The sequence below is a fragment of the Bison bison genome, unplaced genomic scaffold (genome assembly GCF_000754665.1).
Source record: "Bison bison bison isolate TAMUID 2011002044 unplaced genomic scaffold, Bison_UMD1.0 scf7180017852765, whole genome shotgun sequence".
NCBI classification, from domain to species: Eukaryota; Metazoa; Chordata; class Mammalia; order Artiodactyla; family Bovidae; genus Bison; species Bison bison.
The window spans coordinates 4,559-12,584 of record NW_011483338.1 but is presented as its reverse complement, the minus strand read 5'-3'; the positions used below and the strand labels follow the sequence as shown (position 1 = coordinate 12,584).

General features: G+C 41.2%; 1 long non-coding RNA gene across 2 annotated transcripts in view; it reads left to right on the top strand.

Annotated features, from left to right (window-relative positions):
* LOC104998030 overlaps positions 1 to 8,026 on the top strand; it is a 13,872-nt gene that overhangs the window by 4,421 nt on the left and 1,425 nt on the right. The gene's annotated exons all lie outside the window — the stretch shown is intronic.

Sequence of the window (8,026 nt, the reverse complement as noted above, 5' to 3'; positions counted from 1 at the left end):
GTGGAAAAAAGGAAGAAGGAATGTGTGGAAATGCTCATAGTTAATGGAGAAACTCCCCCATCTTCTTGGTTTCTCTTTGCTTCTGAGAATGAACACTCATTGTGTTGATTATAGATAGTGGGTTTTCGGCGTAGGCGAATTGATCACTCAAGCCCAGGTGTGATGTTTCCAGAGCACTCCAGGCTCAAATCACAGACACAGTCTTTTTACCACCTCCCTGTACTTCTACCCCATGACTCATGTTCACTGGTTTAAGTGTTTCTGTGAGATTCCCATGCTGTGAATTTGTTTTTTTCCACTTGACTTGAACAAGTGTCATGAAAAGAAAAATGAGGGATGTGCCTAAACTATCACAATTAACAAAGTAACTTCCTGTCTTCTTACCTTCTTTCTGCTTTGGAAAATGAACACTCATGTGTGTTTAGAAGAGATGCTGGGTTTGGGGAATGGCGGTTTTCATCCCAAGCCCAGGTCTGATCTTTTCCAGTACACTCCATGCTCACATCACAGAGTCTCTTCACAGTTTTGTATTTTCCAAAATGTTTACAAGAATCTTATGAGTCCTAATCTATGTTCAACTGTGTTAAAATTTAAAATACAGCTCAGTGCAAGTAAAGAATATCATCCTCTAACATTATGTACATTTTACTACATTCAAAATTACCTGAGTTTAGTGACATGAAAATGTTTCTCTCTTCCTCCTAATGAGCATATAGCACCATTTGAGTGTATGTCTGTACTCCGTGGAGATGAGTTTGAGTAGGCTCCGGGAGTTGGTGATGGACCGGGAGGCCTGGCGTGCTGGTCATGGGATGGCAAAGAGTGGGATACGACTGAGCAACTGAACTGAACTGTGTGTATGAAAATATTAACATGACTTGATCAATTTTTTCTTCTTCTTTTCTTTTTGCTTTGTTTTTCTGAAGAACTTCTGGGGAAGGGAATGACAACCTGTTTCAGTATTCCTGCTTGGGAATTTCTTGGACAGAGGAATCTGGCAAGTAGAGTCCATGGGGTCACTAAGAATGAGACATGACTGAGTGACTAAAACTTTTCTTGCCTTTAGTATTCTTTCCAGTTACGGAAACTTCTATCAACTTTTCTTAGAGTTCTCTCTGTGAATCTGTGTTTTATTAGTTAAAGTCTAAAGTACATAAACTGAAGTAACGTTTAAGCTCTGCCATTTAATGGCTATTTGTTAAAATATGTGCCAAAAAGTACAAGAGCAACATTACTGATTTTTAGTTATTTCTCTTGCACTTTCAAGACTCTGATAAAAGCAATCAGAAAGATACAGAGCATATACTAAATAGTTAAAATGATTCTTTCTGCCAAGGTTGTGGTTACCCAAAGAGTGAAGAGCAGATAAAACCAAGGAGGGTTTTAGAATGCAGAAACTGAAAACCAACCCGTATTGTCTCATGTCTGGAAATTCTTTTCCAACTGGCACCCAGACCATGACATTTTTGTGGCTTGTTCAGGGACTTGGAGTCTCTTGCCCCCACCTCCCCCCCACCCCCGCCCTCACTTCTCCTTTTTCACAGGGACCCTCTTCCAAAAGGCAACTGCTCTGGAGGCAACTGGGGAATGCTGGCCAGGGTTACCCTCTGGTGTGTTCCAAACGCTCCACTGCTCACTGCGCCCAAAGTATCTGTGACTTGAGTGGGTGAGGGTCTCTCCTTTGTTTTTTTGCAAGTGAGGACTATGCCAACCAATATTCTGTAGGCACAGATCAGACACATAAAAGCTATTAGGGCTCCTGCCACAGAAAGACTCCCATGTGAGGATGGGGGTGTACAGAATGGATCAGGCCACAAGGGCATCCACCCGCAGCAAGGCAACTTTCGTCCACCATGTCAGGCTCATAGTGGTTGAAGCAAAACACAGAGCATTCTTCCCAGGCCACTGCCTCCCGGATATATTGTTCAGCGGATTCCTCAGCCTTCTTCCCTGTCACTTTCTCTTCTTTCCCTTTTGGTTTGGATTGATTTACAGAAGCCTGGGTATTGCCTCTGAGCCATCCCAAGAGTGCCTTCCACGTTTCAGGAAATCACCAAATGGTGAGTCACCTGGTTGCTCCCAGGAATCTCTGTCTTTCTCTGCCCGTGTCACCTGGTGGCTAGCTGCTTGGTTCTCAGAGGTCTCCTCTGACTGTTGGATGTGACTGTTGGGCCGCTCGGCCATTCTGTGCCCTCAGTCACACGGAGAGACCACTAGGGGAAAAGGGACGTCTTTCTGTCAGCCAGTGACTCTCAGTACTCGCATTCTATGGTAGATAGGCTATGAGTGGGTTCTGTTACATCCCAGGAGGCTCTCTCATACTCAACCCTTGGCTACATTCTCAGAAACTGGATACTTTTGACCCTCCAAAAGGCCTGGCTTCAAAACAAACAGGGGACCCCCAAAAATGGCCTCTGAATGGCTCACTAGGTTTTGCCAAAAGACGGGAAAGGGTTCAGAATTTCCTTACGTTCTGTTGCCTCCCTGTCTCCTGTCCCTCTGTCTCTCTCCATCAGATTTCCTAGATGACCTCTATGTGACCTTTTATATCCACATGATCTCTAGGAAAGGATTCTGAGGTTCCCTTTGGTCCAGGTTTCTTCTATATTCAAAAGCCTGAAGGATCAAAAACTGTCCTAACATTTCTAAAGAATCCCTTTCTAAGGAAGCTTATCTCTCACATGGAGAGGGAACCAAGCTTCCCCCACACCTGAACACCCTAAAGAATTCCCTTCTGAGTACTCCTGTTTCTCAGGACTGCCAAGGACCAAGGTTCCCCCAGTCCTGCAAATTCCCTTAACCCTTCAGATTCTTCTGATGGGACAAAGACCTCACTTTCCACCACAGGGACAGTCCAAAATTTTTATCAGCTGAAATGCCCCTGATATCAGAGTCAATTTGAGCATAATTTGTTCTATATTTTAGCTATAAAACTTACTACAGAAAGGGAAGATAACTTTTTGACACAGGATGGCCCTGATATTCTTTAGACTCTGGAGAAAACTGGTTAAAATGAAAGTTTCTTTCCCTTGGAAACTGCAAAACCGGTTCTTTTTGCATATACATTTTAAAACAACTAGTTTGTTAACAACTACGTTGGAGAAGGAAATGGCAACCCACTCCAGTTCTTGCCTGGAGAATCCCAGGGATGGGGGAGCCCGGTGGGCTACCGTCTATGGGATCGCACCGACTTGGACACGACGGAAGCGACTTAGCAACAGCAGCAGCAGCTTGTTAAAAGGCCTGCCTAGGGAAAAGCTTGTAGTTAACCCTTTCCATGTCCTTGAATGTCACTGCCCACTTTGCCTGAGACCTGACTCAGCCTTGGGCAAATCAGAACTTCAAGCCAAACAAAGAAATAAACAAACAAAAAAGGGTCAAAGAGATGTTTTAAATCTTGAGCAGGAAACTATGAAATCTCTGTCTGTCTGTCTGGATTTATGTATGTCTCAGTATGCATTTTTTTTTTATATATATATAATATTGCTGAAGTTCTAAATGAGTTCTAATTTAAACGGCCTAAAGGTCTTCCCTGGTGGCTCAGAGGTTAAAGCATCTGCCCGCAATGCAGGAGAGTTGGGTTCGATCCCTGGGTTGGGAAGATCCCCTGGAGAAGGAAATGGCAACCCACTCCAGTTTTCTTGCCTGGAGAATCCCATGGACGGAGGAGCCTGGTGGGCTACAGTTCACGGGGTCGCAAAAGTCGGACATGACTGAGCGACTTTACTCACTTCACCTAAAGGAAGGTAAGTGCTTACAAATCAGACAATTCTAACTCCAAGAAAAATTTACCTAAATGAATTTCAGATTCACATAAACTGGGAAATACTAAATATCTAGCATTAATGTTTGTTTCCTAATCTAATGTAGATATGTCTAAGAGTCATTCAGCACAGTATTTTCATTGTGCCTAGGTTTAGTATTACTTACATATTGTTATATTTTTGTATCTGTTACAAGTTTCTCAACCAGGAAAGTACCTCTAGGAAAGGGGAAGGAAAAAAAAAAAAAAAACTTCAAAGAAAATGTAAAAGAGATATGATCTTTCAGAGAAACTCTTTTAAGAATAATTATACTTTAGAAATATCTCTCTAAAACATTCTCTAGATTTCGGTAACCTGACTTTCTAGGGCTGTGCCAAACTAAATGATGGAAGTTTATTGACTAGCTAGGTCATTTGCAAATAAAATAACATTCTGAAACATTCATTACTGAGAACTAACTTTCTCTTACAGAGAAAGTAGAGATGTTGGACTATTCATGAATAATGCTTGATGCCATCCTGAGATGTTCTCTAGAATATTTTTTTTAGAAATTATAACTGGTATTTATGTTCACCAATCCACAGAATGCTTAAATTCTAGGCTGCTTAAGGAAAGTAGCATGTGTATTTTCAGTAAAGAAGATATCAGGAAAGAAATTATATTTTATGAAGAGAAAAGGAAGTAGGTCTGACTTAGAGGTGGCTCTTTCAACATGGGAGAACAAAGTAATGGGTACAGAAAGTGATAAGGTTTTATGGAAAGTGGACCCCAAGGGAAGAGTTTTGTACATAAATACATGTTTTCTTGAGATGTTGAGCTGCCTTTGATAATGGATTTTAAGTTTCTTTACCTTTAAAGTGATCTGTTCTAGGTTTACCTTTGAAATCTTCTTTGTTACTTTGGCTAAGTGAATATATTGTTTCCCAGTGATCTATATGATTTTATCTGACTGAGTGTTATAACCGCCTTTGATATTTGTCCACAAAACTTCCTAAATGACTTGACTTCTAGCTGACTTTGGAATGCTTCAGAGGGCCCCTGAGATATCCCAGGGAGCTATTAAACTACCTGGGTTCATTGGACATGTTAAATTACATGGAAGTATGGTTGAAGGGGTGATAAATCTTCTCAGATTGTGCTATATGGTTGATGTTACTAATATAGATATCCTAGAATGATGTGGAAGTCATATATAGATCTGATAGGCCCTAGTAAAATGTGGTCAACTATAATTCTACTTATCCTGTTACAGTGTTACAAGTCACAGCAGTGACCAGGCTACATTGTCAATTGCAGTTTAATCAGATTTAAACATGACTTCTATGGTTTCACTCTGATGCCTTTGTAAGAATACTGCTATTTCAAGATTTATGGAAAGGATTTTTCTGAGGTTAACCGATAAACAAGTTTTGTTTGCTATCTGATGCAAAAAGGCAAAATGGCTATCTGAGGAGGCCTTTACAAATAGCGGTGAAAAGAAGAGAAGCCAAAAGCAAAGGAGAAAAGGAAAGATGTCCCCATTTGAATGCAGAGTTCCAAAGAATAGCACGGAGAGATAAGAAAGACTGCCTCAGTGATCAATGCAAAGAAATAGAGGAAAACAATAGAATGAGAAAGACTAAAGATCTCTTCAAGAAAATTAGAGATACCAACCAGTCCATTGTAAAGGAGATCAGTCCTGGGTGTTCATTGGAAGGACTGATGCTAAAGCTGACACTCCAATACTTTGGCCATCTCATGCGAAGAGTTGACTCATTGGGAAAGTCGCTGATGCTGGGAGGGATTGGGGGCAGGAGGAGAAGGGGACGACATAGGTTAGATGGCTGGATGGCATCACTGACTCGATGGACATGAGTTTGAGTAAACTCCGGGAGTTGGTGATGGACAGGGAGGCCTGGCGTGCTGCAATTCATGGGGTCGCAAAGAGTCAGATACGACTGAGCGACTGAACTGAACTGAAGCTGGTACCAGACTGGAATTTAGTCTAATCTGTATGTTAATAGAACAAAGCTTTCTTAGAATGCAGCTTTCAATAAGAGATTATGAATTTTTTGCCTTTAAGTCATTTATATTCATTTTTAAAATATTTTGTTACTTTGGTAAAGTAAATAAGCATTACTTAAGATTATGGTACATGTAGACAAAGCTCATTCTTCTTCTACAAACATAACCCCTCATGGTTAGACTTTTGCCATCTTGATGTCCTTAAAACATGGCCATAGTCTACTCCTAAATCGGGGAATTAAAAATGGGTGAACAGTAGCTGTAAATCAAAGACTCAGAGCTGTTGGAAATCTAACAGGGCTGCCTGGCTTTTCCCGGCTCCCTGACAAACCTCATTTCTATTTGATGGGTTAAAGCCTTCCCTGGCTACAGGGTTAAAGCCCTCATAATGAAAAAAATGTTTCACTGAATAGTAAGTTCTGTTCATTGTTAAACTAAGTTTCTAGTTTTGCTAATTAAAGTGTAGTGTTTACTAAGCCTCACTTCTGAGATAGTTCATACTTACGTTATATTTCTAAAAGATATAATTAAGTTATTAGAAAGGACACTCTAAGTTTGTTTCTAAAGGTAATCTCAGGAAGCAATCTTCAGATAAAGATTAGATGCTCCATGATGTACAACCAGGAGATTAAGACCTGGCTATAGTCGTTTAACAAATGAAGTCAGATGACCTGTGGTATACTGAGCTCTACTTAATGAAAGTGCTTGATTATCATTTTTACTTACGACCTGACTAATAATTGCTAGCCATAGCTATATTATTTTCTATGTCGCTTGCTTCAGAAGATTGTTTCTTAGGTTACTAAATGTGTGACTGAGCCCGTGATAAAATGCTGATATGCAGCTCCACATGCTATCAATGATTGTAATAATGTAACTCTAGATATGGGAAGAAGCAACAAGAGGGAATATTTTCCAGGACCTAGATGCTGTAAGACAGGTATGGTCCAGAGACTTTTGCTACTCACAAGGCCTGCTCTAGAAGCAGCACATTGAGTGGCCTATCAATGGAACTTTCCCTAGACCTGGGAATGAGTCTTGCCAGTGCCGTAGGACACAATGGACAAGAAATGCCCCCAAAGCATGGTTAAATATGTGGCTATGAAGGGACCCTGCTGACTGGACTCTGCCAGCAGTCTCTACAAAGATGACATCATGACCACTGCAAGCTCCTGACTTTCAACACCCCCCAAAAGGAGTTCAGAGTAGAGATCAGAAACAAGGAACTCTGTGCTCTGGGAAAAACCCAGAACTGGCCTTCCGAAGGTCAGATGTTTTCATGTAAAGATTTTATGAGCCCAAATTCTTGCTGCTGCTTGTACCTAGAGAAACACTAACATCACGAACATCCGGTTCTGGTTTTCCTGGCTAGCCCCTAATCTTTGGGCCATGTACCTTTAACTTTCTTGTAAACTTTGTTTCTTCTAAAATACCACAACTTTCCAAGTGGTCGTGCAAGAATATTCCCTGACCAACACCTAAACAATGCTGAAACAACTCACCTTATCATTCAATGGACTCTCATCTCCCTCCATAAATGGTGCCTGACTGAGTAGGCAAAGGGAACTCAGAGCCCCATGGCACCCTGGCTCAGCCTGAAGAAGCCAGAGCAGTCATTGCTCCATTTTCCCTGAAACTGGATTCCCAAATGTGTGAGAAGGGAAATGGATAAATAGTTAGACATGAGCAGGGTATGAACAAGGGCCAAAGAATTGGCCCTAAAAATAAAGAGACGGAGGTATGTGGTGACGCAGAGACAAAAGACTAGATAAAACCAAAGAGAGTCTTGGAATGCAGGAATGGAAAAACAAGACCCGTTAGCATCTTTCCCTTCCCCATGTTGTAACTGTTGATGGATTTCAGGTCCTCCTGAGCAGTATAAACGGTCTCCCCTCCTACCCCATAAGGAGAAATTGTCTTTCTTACTCTTCCCCCACCCAGTATAGGTGCCTCATCCATTCAGCAAATGATCTGCAAGACCCCTGTCCCACTCTTTGTACCCTGTCTATGAAAGTAGACTAAGGACCCCTGTTCAACATTCTTTCTGCCTTGAGCTGGCCAACTCTTCTAACAACATCCCCCATTCTAAATTCTTACCTTACTATTCTATTTCGTTGTGGTTCAAAATCGTCATTCATCGAGCAGAATTTTCAACATTACTAACTCAAATAACCTTGCTAAAAATGTGGCACTTTGGCCAGACATCAGAACTCTTGGATCAGACTACACTTAAAAAAAAAAAAAAAATTCCTTTTTTT